The 15,000-nt window shown below is 54.1% G+C and overlaps 7 non-coding genes and 3 pseudogenes across 7 annotated transcripts; all 10 read right to left on the reverse strand.

The window, feature by feature from the left end:
• Positions 1-1,985: 1,985 nt before the first annotated feature.
• On the reverse strand, positions 1,986-2,099 carry LOC140585725 (U5 spliceosomal RNA). Its single transcript, XR_011987663.1, has one exon. It is a non-coding gene; the product is annotated as a U5 spliceosomal RNA (small nuclear RNA).
• Positions 2,100-2,533: 434 nt separating this feature from the next.
• On the reverse strand, positions 2,534-2,745 carry LOC140586019 (U2 spliceosomal RNA; annotated as a pseudogene).
• A 6,022-nt stretch (positions 2,746-8,767) lies between these two features.
• LOC140585726 (U5 spliceosomal RNA) lies at positions 8,768-8,881 on the reverse strand. The gene has a single exon (XR_011987664.1). It is a non-coding gene; the product is annotated as a U5 spliceosomal RNA (small nuclear RNA).
• A 433-nt stretch (positions 8,882-9,314) lies between these two features.
• Positions 9,315-9,506, reverse strand: LOC140585956 (U2 spliceosomal RNA). Its single transcript, XR_011987893.1, has one exon. It is a non-coding gene; the product is annotated as a U2 spliceosomal RNA (small nuclear RNA).
• Positions 9,507-9,701: 195 nt separating this feature from the next.
• On the reverse strand, positions 9,702-9,815 carry LOC140585728 (U5 spliceosomal RNA). Its single transcript, XR_011987666.1, has one exon. It is a non-coding gene; the product is annotated as a U5 spliceosomal RNA (small nuclear RNA).
• A 415-nt stretch (positions 9,816-10,230) lies between these two features.
• On the reverse strand, positions 10,231-10,422 carry LOC140585957 (U2 spliceosomal RNA). Its single transcript, XR_011987894.1, has one exon. It is a non-coding gene; the product is annotated as a U2 spliceosomal RNA (small nuclear RNA).
• Positions 10,423-10,617: 195 nt separating this feature from the next.
• Positions 10,618-10,731, reverse strand: LOC140585729 (U5 spliceosomal RNA). Its single transcript, XR_011987667.1, has one exon. It is a non-coding gene; the product is annotated as a U5 spliceosomal RNA (small nuclear RNA).
• A 441-nt stretch (positions 10,732-11,172) lies between these two features.
• LOC140586047 (U2 spliceosomal RNA) lies at positions 11,173-11,347 on the reverse strand (annotated as a pseudogene).
• A 2,025-nt stretch (positions 11,348-13,372) lies between these two features.
• On the reverse strand, positions 13,373-13,486 carry LOC140585730 (U5 spliceosomal RNA). The gene has a single exon (XR_011987668.1). It is a non-coding gene; the product is annotated as a U5 spliceosomal RNA (small nuclear RNA).
• Positions 13,487-13,923: 437 nt separating this feature from the next.
• Positions 13,924-14,146, reverse strand: LOC140586013 (U2 spliceosomal RNA; annotated as a pseudogene).
• Positions 14,147-15,000: the final 854 nt, after the last annotated feature.

Here is a 15,000-nt window from a genome sequence, read left to right on the forward strand (position 1 = left end):
TAAGACTATAAAAACCGAACATTTTCCACATACTAAAACAAACTCACATCAATACTAATCAAAATAGCACATATCAAAACCCATTTATACCCACAAACTTAATCCAACACTATAATTAACAAAAACATATTACTACCATAATAATACAAGACACCTTATAACATACAAATCTTAAAATATGAAACTACTCAAAACATTACAACACACATTAAAACAGTATTAAATCCATAAATATAGCAGAAATCCTAAAATCTTTAAAAAGGTAAAACATTATAGTCCTCAGAAATATCCCCATTAAAACAAAGGTCTCCCCCGGACTCAACAGTGGCTAAAAAAGAACGTTCATTTGCCATGTCCTGCTGCACTGGATAAGACCGTCTCTCAAGTGGGGAGACCAAAACACTTAGTAAGTCCATCTGTTCAAAAGGGGAAATCGCTTCTCGGCCTAAAGCAGTGTCCTCGTTCCTCCGGGCCTTCTTCCTCCTCCTGCTTTGGACAAACCTGGAGGGAGAGGTTGCGCGCTTTTCAGCCACGGCCAATGGACCCTTACCTGGGGACTCCACAGAAGCGCTGGAGGCCGTGGACTCCCCATCGGCACTGGCGAAGGGCTGATCCTCGGTGTTCTCAGCTCCCCTCTCGGCTCCCCCGTGCATCTCAGCGCAGCCCGGCAGTGCCTGCTGTCGGGCCCCGTCCACAGCCGAGCCCCGGGTAACGGCATCGGCCCAGGACGGTTTGCGCTGAGGGCAGCTCCGAGCCAGATGGTCCTCACCTCTGCACAGGTTACACCGGAGGGGGCCCTTGCAGTCCTTCGCCAGGTGACCGACGTCCAGGCATCTCCAGCACTTCATGGTGGTACAGGAGTCCGCGGTGTGGCCCAGGCCGTGGCACAAGCGGCAGGAGGAGGGTTGCCCGGAGTAAAAAAGGTAGCCCTTGCAACGACCTATCATAAAATGAGCAGGTGGGTGGCTATACCCGTCAGGGGAGCTAGCGTCGGGGCGCAGGCACACCCGGAACTGCCTGCGCCCAGTCCAGACACCCAGCTGGTCCCTCACGTCCCTGTGCCCAGGGACCACGTCGACAAACCTGCCCAGGAAGGCAGCCACCGCTTCAGCTGGAACGAAGGGGTCCAGGACGTGGACGGTGATCACTCTCCGATCCAGCTTCCACAGTGGCTCTACGTCGTAGTGCATCCGGCGAAGCTCTTTCTCCAAGCAGCTGCATGCAGCCAACATCTTCTTGTAGCCTTCTTCCGTGGTGCAAGTCACATAAAAGAAGGCTGAAGACTGGTTGCGCTGCACACAGATGATGTCTTCCATAGTGAGTCCCAGGAGGCCGAAGAGCACCTCCCGGATGAAGGCCAGTCTCTCCGGGAAACTCTCCGGTTCCTCCTGGTGGGTCCACTTGAAGGCTGCTGTATGCCGGATGACTACGACGGTCCTGTGTGGGCTCCCGGACATCCTGGCGATGGTGGGGAAGAGAGTCCTCGGGAGCCGGGCAGGGAGTCGACGTGTCCTAGCTGGGTGCCTAAACTAAAAAAAGCTGGAAATAAAACCCCAAGCTCACCCTGCGGGAACGGCGGTCAAGCCACCCGAACCTGCACGTTAGGCTTGCAAGGGCTACCCAAAATAAAAAAAAGCGCTAAAAGGAGACAACAGCTAGCCCCGTGGCAGCGGCGGTCAAGCCACCTGCTGGGCACGCCTTAGGTTCGCTGTTGCCTCCACTAAAAACCTGACAATAAAAATCCCTCCAAAAAGAAGCACTTGATCTTAGCCAAAAAGCCGAGAAGCGATACCCACAAATTGCGCCCCGCCGGGCGCCGGCATGCGGGATGCCGACGGAGCTGGCGCGGCTCAGCCCTCACCAGCCCCTCTGGCAGGTGTCGCCCGGCGAGTCCACGCGTGATCCAGGGAGACCACAGCCGCGCCACCGGGCACCTAACGCCAGCCGCTAAGCCGGGCCCAGTCTTCCTTTGACAGCAGCAGTGCAGCTCTGCTTGGGCAGAGCCTCCAAAAATACCATGAACTCATCGCTATCCCTCTCCACGGAAATCTTTAGTAAAAGGCGAAAGATTTATACGGGATGAAGAGAGACCCGAGTCGATATGGGGCCGCCGCCAAGCCCGTCGCCGTTAGCCGGGCCTGCGTGACGCCCCCGCTCGGAGTAGAATGCCCAGGGGCGTCGCAGCCGCCGTCCTCGGGGCCCCGACTCCTCCCTGTCCTCCTGTCCTCTCAAAAGACAGCAATCATTTTAACAAACATGAGGGGAAATTCAAAAGGCAAAGATGACATCATGCCTTACCTCAGCGCAGCTGTCCACCGCACAAACAGTGTGTCACCTTCCTTTAAAAAAAAAAAAAAAAAAAAAAAAAAAAGAAAAACGGCGGGAAACGGGGGCCACGCACAGACAGGGCCCCCCCCCTCACAGCACTCAGTCTATTAGTCACTCACTCACTCACTCACTCACTCAGTCAGTCAGTCAGTCAGTCAGTCAGTCAGTCAGTCAGTCAGTTCTGCCTTTCGACAACAGGGGGCAGTAGAGGTGCACCATTCCCGGAAGCACTGCAATACCGGGTCGATGCGTGGAGCGGACGGGGCAAGCCCCACTTCCGGCTCCCTGTTCCAAAAATCCGTTTAATATGTGGTCCCCTCCATGGGGGACATATCAGATATTAAACTGATAAGAACAGATTTTTTTTTTTTCCAATACTTTATTTAACAGTTCTGCACACACATTAACACAAGCAATTTAAGACATTGAATAAAAACCACACTTTTAAAACATGGCATTGTCAACACGGAATATTAAAACAACCTCTTCCTGCAAAAACAGTACTCATCATAAAGCAACATAACAACAATGTAAAAGGTTGAAATTTTCCAAGTTATACACATCAATGCCTGTACAACCAAACGTTAATAATATATATTAAAATAGAATTAAACAAGCAAAATATGCAGAACTATATATAAACAATACAATCAACAATTAAAATTACAACCAAATACCCTTTAATTACATTAATATGGCCATTTATACAAATAAAATGTCACCTCAAATGCAAGTCATTAAAAAGTTAAAACCTTAAAAGAGGAACAGACCCGCAGACCTCAAACTTCAAACACAAGGGTCGGGTTAAAACAGGGTTATATACCATCCTCACACACATAAAATCTGTGACTTCGGGCATAAAATACGGTTAATCACAAACACAAAGCACATCAAACAAGTTAAAATGTTAATAAATAATGTTAATATTAATAAACACGTGCTAAAAGTGATCAACCAGTAGTGCACAATAAGTTCTGTACATGCAATTATTTAAAAAAATAAATAAATAAATAAATATTTAAAATACAACACACGCACAAAAACCAAGCACACTTACCTAAAACCCAAAGTACCTTCTGTGTGCTCCAGAAAGGTGCGTCATGTCCACCCTGTAGAATGGAGCGTCACCACCTAAACAACACGGGGCTAAAGCCAAAAGAGGCCCTTCCACCTCTCCTTGGCCTCGTGATAGCCCCGCTGGATGACGTCAGTCTCCATCCTGAAACCCAAGTCGGCCCGGATTTTACGGAATACCCCTTGTGCCTCCAGATGAACCCCTCTGCGGATGAGCGCGGTCCTGGCATTCCACAGCTCTCGCTTGGTAATGCTGACCAGCAGCCACATCCAGGGGCCGAAGGGGTTATGGAGGTTGGGGTCCCACCCCTTCAACACCTTGTCGTAGGTCAGATCGGGCTGCGGGTCCACACGTCCACACAGGCCCGCTACCAACCCCCAAACTCTCTGTGCATGCCCACAGTCCCAAAACACGTGCCTGATGGTCTCATCCTCGCTGCACTCGGGCCTGGGGCAGCGGGGGTGTCTGGTCAGCTTATGCCTATGTAAGACGTCCCTGACTGGCAGCTTACCATGAAGGCACTGCCAGTTCAGGTCCTGCAGCCTGTGATCCAAACCCTTAGGCTGGATTCTCGCCCATGTGCCTTCCTCCAGGCCCAGCATGGCCCGAGTATCCCTATGACCAAGCAAAGCACTGTAAAGCGCTCTATGCTTGGTCAAGGCCTCTGTCTTGACACCTGCCGGAAAAGACTTACTCCACTTGACAGCGTGGCTGTAGTGGGCCGGCAGGGTCTCAGCCTTGGGGCCGAGGTTGGTCCACGACGCCACCAGACGTCTCATGGGGAGAGCCAGCCACAGACGCACAAAGTGCTGATGGGGGTGCTCGAGGGGAGCTGCCAGGCGCGCGCAGAGCTGCGAGAAGAACAGGCAGTCAAGCTTGAGAGGAAAGTCAATAACATCCCTCCCCCCACTGTCCTTTCCGAGATACATCACTTCCCTACGCACGTACTCGTACCTGCCCCCCCAGACGAGGTTGAAAACGTCCTTCGTCAGGCCTCTGCGCATGAAGCGGGGCAAAGGGTACACATGTGCAAGGTAGAGCAGGGTGGGAAGAATATCCACTTTTAAGGCTAAGACCTTACCTTGGAAGGACAGGGACCTGGACTTCCACAGTCCGATCTTCCGCCTGGCGATCGCCAACCGCTCCTCCCAGTTCAAACGGGCGGCACCATCCGAAAGGAAGTTGACCCCCAACACTTTGAGAGGTCCGTCACAGAGGGTGAGACCCCCTGCGACGTCCTCCCTCGCCTTCCAGCTGCCGAAATACTTGGCCACCGACTTACTGAGGTTGAGCGTCGCGCCGGAGGCCCTACCGAACGCATGAACAAGGCTCATGGCATGACCGAGAGACTGATCAGAGCAGACGAAAAGGGTGGTGTCGTCCGCGTACTGGGTCAGCCTAACAGATTTCCCCCGGCTTCCTGGGATAAGAAGGCCATCGACCCCGGGGTGGGCGCGGATGGCGCACGCCAGTGGCTCTATATAGAGCGCGTAGAGGAGGGGGGAGAGGGGACATCCCTGCCTCACTCCACTCAGCTGGGGCACCAAATCACTCAGGAAGCCATTGATAACAACATGGCTTCCAACTTCGTTATACAAAGTGTGTAACCACCCCAGATAATTGGGTCCAAAGCCAAACTTACCCAATACTTGAAACAGGAAGCGGTGATCTACCCGGTCAAAGGCTTTCTCCTGGTCCAAGCTGACCAGCAGGAGAGGGAGGTTCCTGTCCTCCACCCAGGCGATGGCGTCGCGGATAAGATGGAGATTCCACGTCGCCGATCGACCCGGTACTCCACACGTCTGATCGCTATGAACCAGATGAGCCATGGCCTTCTTCAGGCGTTCTGTAAGGGTCTTTGCAATGAGCTTTGTGTCTACACAAAGCATGGTCAGGGGCCTCCAGTTGCCAAGGTCGGCACGATCGCCCTTCTTGTGCAACAAAGAAAGAACCCCTGACCTCATGCTCCTAGTGAGCAAACCCCGGCGCTGAACGTCCTCTACAACCTGCAGTAATTCCGGCCCGAGGACATCCCAAAAGGTGGAATAAAATTCCACCGGGAGCCCATCAAGGCCCGGTACCTTGCGGCGGTTCATCTTGCCAAGCACTGCGGTCAGCTCGGCCAAGGTGATGGGGGCTTCTAAGCCGTCACGAATGTCACTGGGAAGGCAAGGTAAAATGTTGTCTAGGAACCGCTCCCCTACAACCGGGTCCGTATCCCTAACCTTAAAAAGATCACAATAAAACAATTTGGCAACCTCCAGCATGTCTGATGTTGTAGTTACCTTGTTGCTATTTGAGGCACGGAGAGAGACAAAGCTCTTCTCCTCCCGGGCTTCCCTGGCTCTCTGGAAAAAAAAGGCGTTGCACTTTTCATTGTTTTCCAACAGGCACATTTTGTCGCGGAGCATTAGGGCCGAGGCAGCCTGTTCATGCAGGCGCCTCAGCTCACCCTTTATGCCAAGCAGTCGCTCGTGATCGATGGCGCCCCCGTTGTTGTGAGCGGCGTATTCATCCCGCAACCTTCTCTCCAGCTGCAGAATGGAGAATTTCTTCTCCATCCTGCGCTGCTTGCTGTACTGCATGGAGAAGGTTCGGATCCTATCCTTCACACTCTCCCACCATTCAGCCACGGAGGGGAAGGTAGGCTTGTCCTTCTGCCACTCGGAGAAGTGATCTAAAAAAAGGTGTCTAAAATCGCTCTCCTCCAGGATCTGCAGGTTCATTTTCCAATAGCCACCCCCATATTCAGGGGCGTCTATGGAAACAGTGGCCTCCACTGCCAAGTGGTCAGTGGGCCACTGTGGGGAGAGGGACACCTTTTTAAAAACAACGGGGGGTGAGGCTAAAATATAGTCGATGCGACTGCTGGCTCCGCGACTATTGTGCCAGGTGAAGCCCGGCATGCTGGGGTTGCATATCTTAAAACCATCAACAAGTTTAAAGGAACGAATAAAATGGCGAAAGTGCCCAGAGCTGACATCCTGTCTACCCTCCAACGAGATGTTAAAGTCCCCTCCTAAAATCAAGTGTCGATCTGTGACACAGAACGGGGACAACTCTTCAAAGAGAGTTATACGGGACGAGGCCTCCACTGGAGCGTAGACACATATGGCCCGGAGGCGCTGTCCCCTCCATGTGGCGTCCACCCCCAAAACCCTACCTTGAAGAACGGTAAACGATCTTACTTCTTCAAAGGCGCGGTCGCCAAAAAGGATCCCGACGCCTGAGGAGTGGACACCACCTACGCTCCAGTAGGATCTACCCCTCTTCCATTGTCGTGAAAAGAGAGCCTCGTCCCGCTGGTCCCGGAGGTGGACTTCCTGCAGAAAACAAATGCTGAAGGGAGAAGATGCCAGCTGATTAAAAACAGATGTGCGCTTTAAAACGTTCCTCAAACCCCTGACATTCAAGGTGACAATATTAAAATTGGCCATGAAATGTTAAAAAGGTAAAATACAATTACAAACAACACACTAAAATAATAAAAGCCAGCCATTAAAAACAATACCGCATTACTGCCCCCCCTCCTCAGTCAAACCCAAAAGGCCCCCCAGTTCCAGCCCCCCCAGGTACTCCTGTTCATTTGCTTTGTCCTGCACACTACTGTACTCCTGGGGGGGCGCAGGGGACTGTCCCAAGTCCCACACCAGATGGGGGGCCCCCAATGTCGGGGAGGGGGGACTCTCTCGGCCTTGGTCCCCGGCCGCCACTGCTGGCAAGGTGGCAGCCGGAGGGCTGGATGCGTCGGGTTGTGCCTCCCTTCTGCTCTTCTTCCTCCTCCGGGGGGATGCGCCGCTCTTTCTCCTCCTGCTGCTGACACCTGGAGCCAGGACTGGAGACCCCTCCTGCATTGCAGTCGCTGTCGCTGGGGCCTCCTCCACCTCGGCCAGGGCATCTCCTCCTGCCCCCGCCGCCGGCTGTTCCTGCCCTGACGTGGGGGCTTGCGCTCCCCCACCACTCTCCTTGCCGACAGCTCTGCTGCCTAACAGAGCGTCGGCGTATGACGTTTTCCGTTGGGGGCAGGAACGAGCCAGATGGTCCTCACCGTTGCAGTGGATGCAGCGACGGGGGCCCTTGCAGTCCCTGGCCATGTGCCCCGGCTCCAGGCAGTTACGGCAGCGCAGGTTGGCGCATCCCTCCAGAGTGTGTCCGAAGCTGTGACACTGTCGGCAGAAGGGAGGCTGTCCGGAATAAAACAAGTAAGCCTTATTGCCCTGTACATTAAAATAGGCTGGGGGATGACTAAAACCGCCCGCGCCATTAGCGTCCGGGCGCAGGCGGGCCTGGAACTGGCGTCGTCCAGTCCAGATCCCCAGCTCATCCCGAATATCCTTGTGGCCAGGAAGGAGGTCCACATACTTGTTCAGGAACTGGCGGACGGCCTCGGCGGTGATATGAGGATTGAAACAATGTACAGTTATCACTCGCTTGTCGGGCCACCACAGCGGCTCGATGGTATACTGACCCAGGAGAGGGTACTGGGCCCTCTCCTTGCTCCGCTCCAGGACCTTGGAGTAACTCTCGTCGGTGGACAGGGTGACCTCGAAGAACTGGTGAGGTCCATTCCGCTGCACACAGAGGATGTCCTCCATGCGGAGGCCCAGCTCCCCGAAGGCCACCTCCCGGATGAAGGCCAGGCGGTCAGGGAAGGTGCCCACCTCCCCTTCAGCCCTCCAGCAGAACCGGGCGGTATTACGCAGGCCACCGCCTGCTACCAGCCACGGCCCGCTGAAGGGCTTCCTCGCAGCACCGCCGGCCGTCGCCATCCGGGATGGTCCACCGACGTCGTTCCTGGAGCAGAGTCCTCCTGCCGCCGTGGTCCCGACGTCCGCCGTGGTCCTGCCGCCGTCCGCCAATCCGGGATGAGCCGAGGAATGCTAAACTATTAAAAACACCTAAGAAATAAAAACACCAGTTCACCCAACAGGGCGGCGGGCAGGCCACCAGCCACTGCGGGATCCCCAGCCTAATAAAAACGAAAATAAAAGCAGGGATAAAAGGCTAAAAGGAAGGCACGGGTCGCCCCGTGGCAGCGGCGGTCAAGCCACCTACTGGTCACGCATTAGGGTCACCGTGCCTTCCTCTAAAAAACCCGACGCAGTCCTTTAAAAGCGATAAAAAGAGCGTAAAATCCACTTGATCTTAGCCAAAAGGCCGAGAAGCGATACCCACAAATTGCGCCCCGCCGGGCGCCGGCATGCGGGATGCCGACGGAGCTGGCGCGGCTCAGCCCTCACCAGCCCCTCTGGCAGGTGTCGCCCGGCGAGTCCACGCGTGATCCAGGGAGACCACAGCCGCGCCACCGGGCACCTAACGCCAGCCGCTAAGCCGGGCCCAGTCTTCCTTTGACAGCAGCAGTGCAGCTCTGCTTGGGCAGAGCCTCCAAAAATACCATGAACTCATCGCTATCCCTCTCCACGGAAATCTTTAGTAAAAGGCGAAAGATTTATACGGGATGAAGAGAGACCCGAGTCGATATGGGGCCGCCGCCAAGCCCGTCGCCGTTAGCCGGGCCTGCGTGACGCCCCCGCTCGGAGTAGAATGCCCAGGGGCGTCGCAGCCGCCGTCCTCGGGGCCCCGACTCCTCCCTGTCCTCCTGTCCTCTCAAAAGACAGCAATCATTTTAACAAACATGAGGGGAAATTCAAAAGGCAAAGATGACATCATGCCTTACCTCAGCGCAGCTGTCCACCGCACAAACAGTGTGTCACCTTCCTTTAAAAAAAAAAAAAAAAAAAAAAAGAAAAACGGCGGGAAACGGGGGCCACGCACAGACAGGGCCCCCCCCCTCACAGCACTCAGTCTATTAGTCACTCACTCACTCACTCACTCACTCACTCACTCACTCACTCAGTCAGTCAGTCAGTCAGTCAGTCAGTCAGTTCTGCCTTTCGACAACAGGGGGCAGTAGAGGTGCACCATTCCCGGAAGCACTGCAATACCGGGTCGATGCGTGGAGCGGACGGGGCAAGCCCCACTTCCGGCTCCCTGTTCCAAAAATCCGTTTAATATGTGGTCCCCTCCATGGGGGACGTATCAGATATTAAACTGATAAGAACAGATACTACACTTGATCTTAGCCAAAAGGCCGAGAAGCGATACCCACAAATTGCGCCCCGCCGGGCGCCGGCATGCGGGATGCCGACGGAGCTGGCGCGGCTCAGCCCTCACCAGCCCCTCTGGCAGGTGTCGCCCGGCGAGTCCACGCGTGATCCAGGGAGACCACAGCCGCGCCACCGGGCACCTAACGCCAGCCGCTAAGCCGGGCCCAGTCTTCCTTTGACAGCAGCAGTGCAGCTCTGCTTGGGCAGAGCCTCCAAAAATACCATGAACTCATCGCTATCCCTCTCCACGGAAATCTTTAGTAAAAGGCGAAAGATTTATACGGGATGAAGAGAGACCCGAGTCGATATGGGGCCGCCGCCAAGCCCGTCGCCGTTAGCCGGGCCTGCGTGACGCCCCCGCTCGGAGTAGAATGCCCAGGGGCGTCGCAGCCGCCGTCCTCGGGGCCCCGACTCCTCCCTGTCCTCCTGTCCTCTCAAAAGACAGCAATCATTTTAACAAACATGAGGGGAAATTCAAAAGGCAAAGATGACATCATGCCTTACCTCAGCGCAGCTGTCCACCGCACAAACAGTGTGTCACCTTCCTTTAAAAAAAAAAAAAAAAAAAAAAAAAAAAAGAAAAACGGCGGGAAACGGGGGCCACGCACAGACAGGGCCCCCCCCCTCACAGCACTCAGTCTATTAGTCACTCACTAACTCACTCACTCACTCACTCACTCAGTCAGTCAGTCAGTTCTGCCTTTCGACAACAGGGGGCAGTAGAGGTGCACCATTCCCGGAAGCACTGCAATACCGGGTCGATGCGTGGAGCGGACGGGGCAAGCCCCACTTCCGGCTCCCTGTTCCAAAAATCCGTTTAATATGTGGTCCCCTCCATGGGGGACGTATCAGATATTAAACTGATAAGAACAGATACTACACTTGATCTTAGCCAAAAGGCCGAGAAGCGATACCCACAAATTGCGCCCCGCCGGGCGCCGGCATGCGGGATGCCGACGGAGCTGGCGCGGCTCAGCCCTCACCAGCCCCTCTGGCAGGTGTCGCCCGGCGAGTCCACGCGTGATCCAGGGAGACCACAGCCGCGCCACCGGGCACCTAACGCCAGCCGCTAAGCCGGGCCCAGTCTTCCTTTGACAGCAGCAGTGCAGCTCTGCTTGGGCAGAGCCTCCAAAAATACCATGAACTCATCGCTATCCCTCTCCACGGAAATCTTTAGTAAAAGGCGAAAGATTTATACGGGATGAAGAGAGACCCGAGTCGATATGGGGCCGCCGCCAAGCCCGTCGCCGTTAGCCGGGCCTGCGTGACGCCCCCGCTCGGAGTAGAATGCCCAGGGGCGTCGCAGCCGCCGTCCTCGGGGCCCCGACTCCTCCCTGTCCTCCTGTCCTCTCAAAAGACAGCAATCATTTTAACAAACATGAGGGGAAATTCAAAAGGCAAAGATGACATCATGCCTTACCTCAGCGCAGCTGTCCACCGCACAAACAGTGTGTCACCTTCCTTTAAAAAAAAAAAAAAAAAAAAAAAGAAAAACGGCGGGAAACGGGGGCCACGCACAGACAGGGCCCCCCCCCTCACAGCACTCAGTCTATTAGTCACTCACTCACTCACTCACTCACTCACTCACTCAGTCAGTCAGTCAGTCAGTCAGTCAGTCAGTCAGTCAGTCAGTCAGTTCTGCCTTTCGACAACAGGGGGCAGTAGAGGTGCACCATTCCCGGAAGCACTGCAATACCGGGTCGATGCGTGGAGCGGACGGGGCAAGCCCCACTTCCGGCTCCCTGTTCCAAAAATCCGTTTAATATGTGGTCCCCTCCATGGGGGACATATCAGATATTAAACTGATAAGAACAGATTTTTTTTTTTTTTAATTCATCTTTATTCAACATTTCTGCTTACAATCTAAGAACAACACATAAGACTATAAAAACCGAACATTTTCCGCATACTAAAACAAACTCACATCAATACTAATCAAAATAACACATATCAAAACCCATTTATACCCACAAACTTAATCCAACACTATAATTAACAAAAACATATTACTACCATAATAATACAAGACACCTTATAACATACAAATCTTAAAATATGAAACTACTCAAAACATTACAACACATATTAAAACAGTATTAAATCCATAAATATAGCAGAAATCCTAAAATCTTTAAAAAGGTAAAACATTATCATCCTCAGAAATATCCCCATTAAAACAAAGGTCTCCCCCGGACTCAACAGTGGCTAAAAAAGAACGTTCATTTGCCATGTCCTGCTGCACTGGATAAGACCGTCTCTCAAGTGGGGAGACCAAAACACTTAGTAAGTCCATCTGTTCAAAAGGGGAAATCGCTTCTCGGCCTAAAGCAGTGTCCTCGTTCCTCCGGGCCTTCTTCCTCCTCCTGCTTTGGACAAACCTGGAGGGAGAGGTTGCGCGCTTTTCAGCCACGGCCAATGGACCCTTACCTGGGGACTCCACAGAAGCGCTGGAGGCCGTGGACTCCCCATCGGCACTGGCGAAGGGCTGATCCTCGGTGTTCTCAGCTCCCCTCACGGCTCCCCCGTGCATCTCAGCGCAGCCCGGCAGTGCCTGCTGTCGGGCCCCGTCCACCGCCGAGCCCCGGGTAACGGCATCGGCCCAGGACGGTTTGCGCTGAGGGCAGCTCCGAGCCAGATGGTCCTCACCTCTGCACAGGTTACACCGGAGGGGGCCCTTGCAGTCCTTCGCCAGGTGACCGACGTCCAGGCATCTCCAGCACTTCATGGTGGTACAGGAGTCCGCGGTGTGGCCCAGGCCGTGGCACAAGCGGCAGGAGGAGGGTTGCCCGGAGTAAAAAAGGTAGCCCTTGCAACGACCTATCATAAAATGAGCAGGTGGGTGGCTATACCCGTCAGGGGAGCTAGCGTCGGGGCGCAGGCACACCCGGAACTGCCTGCGCCCAGTCCAGACAACCAGCTGGTCCCTCACGTCCCTGTGCCCAGGGACCACGTCGACAAACCTGCCCAGGAAGGCAGCCACCGCTTCAGCTGGAACGAAGGGGTCCAGGACGTGGACGGTGATCACTCTCCGATCCAGCTTCCACAGTGGCTCTACGTCGTAGTGCATCCGGCGAAGCTCTTTCTCCAAGCAGCTGCATGCAGCCAACATCTTCTTGTAGCCTTCTTCCGTGGTGCAAGTCACATAAAAGAAGGCTGAAGACTGGTTGCGCTGCACACAGATGATGTCTTCCATAGTGAGTCCCAGGAGGCCGAAGAGCACCTCCCGGATGAAGGCCAGTCTCTCCGGGAAACTCTCCGGTTCCTCCTGGTGGGTCCACTTGAAGGCTGCTGTATGCCGGATGACTACGACGGTCCTGTGTGGGCTCCCGGACATCCTGGCGATGGTGGGGAAGAGAGTCCTCGGGAGCCGGGCAGGGAGTCGACGTGTCCTAGCTGGGTGCCTAAACTAAAAAAAGCTGGAAATAAAACCCCAAGCTCACCCTGCGGGAACGGCGGTCAAGCCACCCGAACCTGCACGTTAGGCTTGCAAGGGCTACCCAAAATAAAAAAAAGCGCTAAAAGGAGACAACAGCTAGCCCCGTGGCAGCGGCGGTCAAGCCACCTGCTGGGCACGCCTTAGGTTCGCTGTTGCCTCCACTAAAAACCTGACAATAAAAATCCCTCCAAAAAGAAGCACTTGATCTTAGCCAAAAGGCCGAGAAGCGATACCCACAAATTGCGCCCCGCCGGGCGCCGGCATGCGGGATGCCGACGGAGCTGGCGCGGCTCAGCCCTCACCAGCCCCTCTGGCAGGTGTCGCCCGGCGAGTCCACGCGTGATCCAGGGAGACCACAGCCGCGCCACCGGGCACCTAACGCCAGCCGCTAAGCCGGGCCCAGTCTTCCTTTGACAGCAGCAGTGCAGCTCTGCTTGGGCAGAGCCTCCAAAAATACCATGAACTCATCGCTATCCCTCTCCACGGAAATCTTTAGTAAAAGGCGAAAGATTTATACGGGATGAAGAGAGACCCGAGTCGATATGGGGCCGCCGCCAAGCCCGTCGCCGTTAGCCGGGCCTGCGTGACGCCCCCGCTCGGAGTAGAATGCCCAGGGGCGTCGCAGCCGCCGTCCTCGGGGCCCCGACTCCTCCCTGTCCTCCTGTCCTCTCAAAAGACAGCAATCATTTTAACAAACATGAGGGGAAATTCAAAAGGCAAAGATGACATCATGCCTTACCTCAGCGCAGCTGTCCACCGCACAAACAGTGTGTCACCTTCCTTTAAAAAAAAAAAAAAAAAAAAAAAGAAAAACGGCGGGAAACGGGGGCCACGCACAGACAGGGCCCCCCCCCTCACAGCACTCAGTCTATTAGTCACTCACTCACTCACTCACTCACTCACTCACTCACTCACTCACTCAGTCAGTCAGTCAGTCAGTCAGTCAGTCAGTTCTGCCTTTCGACAACAGGGGGCAGTAGAGGTGCACCATTCCCGGAAGCACTGCAATACCGGGTCGATGCGTGGAGCGGACGGGGCAAGCCCCACTTCCGGCTCCCTGTTCCAAAAATCCGTTTAATATGTGGTCCCCTCCATGGGGGACGTATCAGATATTAAACTGATAAGAACAGATTTTTTTTTTTTTTATTCATCTTTAATCAACATTTCTGCATACAATCTAAAACCAACACATAAAACTATAAAGACATTTATCACACTACCCATAATAAGCTAACTTCAACACTAAAATAAATACACATATAAATCACACTCCTAACCTATTCAATCATAAAACAACAACATATATAACACATATTATAAAACAATCATATAATACCACATACATAAAACTTCTAAAATACTTCAACCCTACAACACCATTACAACACACGTTAAAACAGTATTAAATACATAAATACAGCAGAAATCCTAAAATGTTTAAAAAGGTAAAACACTATCATCATCAACAATATCCCCATTAAAACTAAGGTCCCCCCCCGACTCGGCAGCAACTAAAAAAGAGCGTTCATTAGCAAAGTCCTGCTGCCCTGCATAAAAACGTCTCTCTTGGGGGGAGACCAAAACACTTTGCAGATCAATTAGCTCTAAGGGGAAGATCGCTTCTCGGCCTAAAGCAGCGTCCTCGTTCCTCCGGGCCTTCTTCCTCCTCCTGCTTTGGACAAACCTGGAGGGAGAGGTTGCGCGCTTTTCAGCCACGGCCAATGGACCCTTACCTGGGGACTCTACAGAAGCACTGGAGGCCGTGGACTCCCCATCGGCACTGGCGAAGGGCTGATCCTCGGTGTTCTCAGCTCCCCTCTCGGCTCCCCCGTGCATCTCAGCGCAGCCCGGCAGTGCCTGCTGTTGGGCCCCGTCCACAGCCGAACCCCGAGCAACGGCGTCGGCCCAGGACGGTTTGCGCTGAGGGCAGCTCCGAGCCAGATGGTCCTCACCTCTGCACAGGTTACACCGGAGGGGGCCCTTGCAGTCCTTCGCCAGGTGACCGACGTCCAGGCATCTCCAGCACTTCATGGTGGTACAGGAGTCCGCGGTGT

Source organism: Paramormyrops kingsleyae, unplaced genomic scaffold (assembly GCF_048594095.1).
Source record: "Paramormyrops kingsleyae isolate MSU_618 unplaced genomic scaffold, PKINGS_0.4 ups35, whole genome shotgun sequence".
In the NCBI taxonomy this organism is placed as follows: domain Eukaryota; kingdom Metazoa; phylum Chordata; class Actinopteri; order Osteoglossiformes; family Mormyridae; genus Paramormyrops; species Paramormyrops kingsleyae.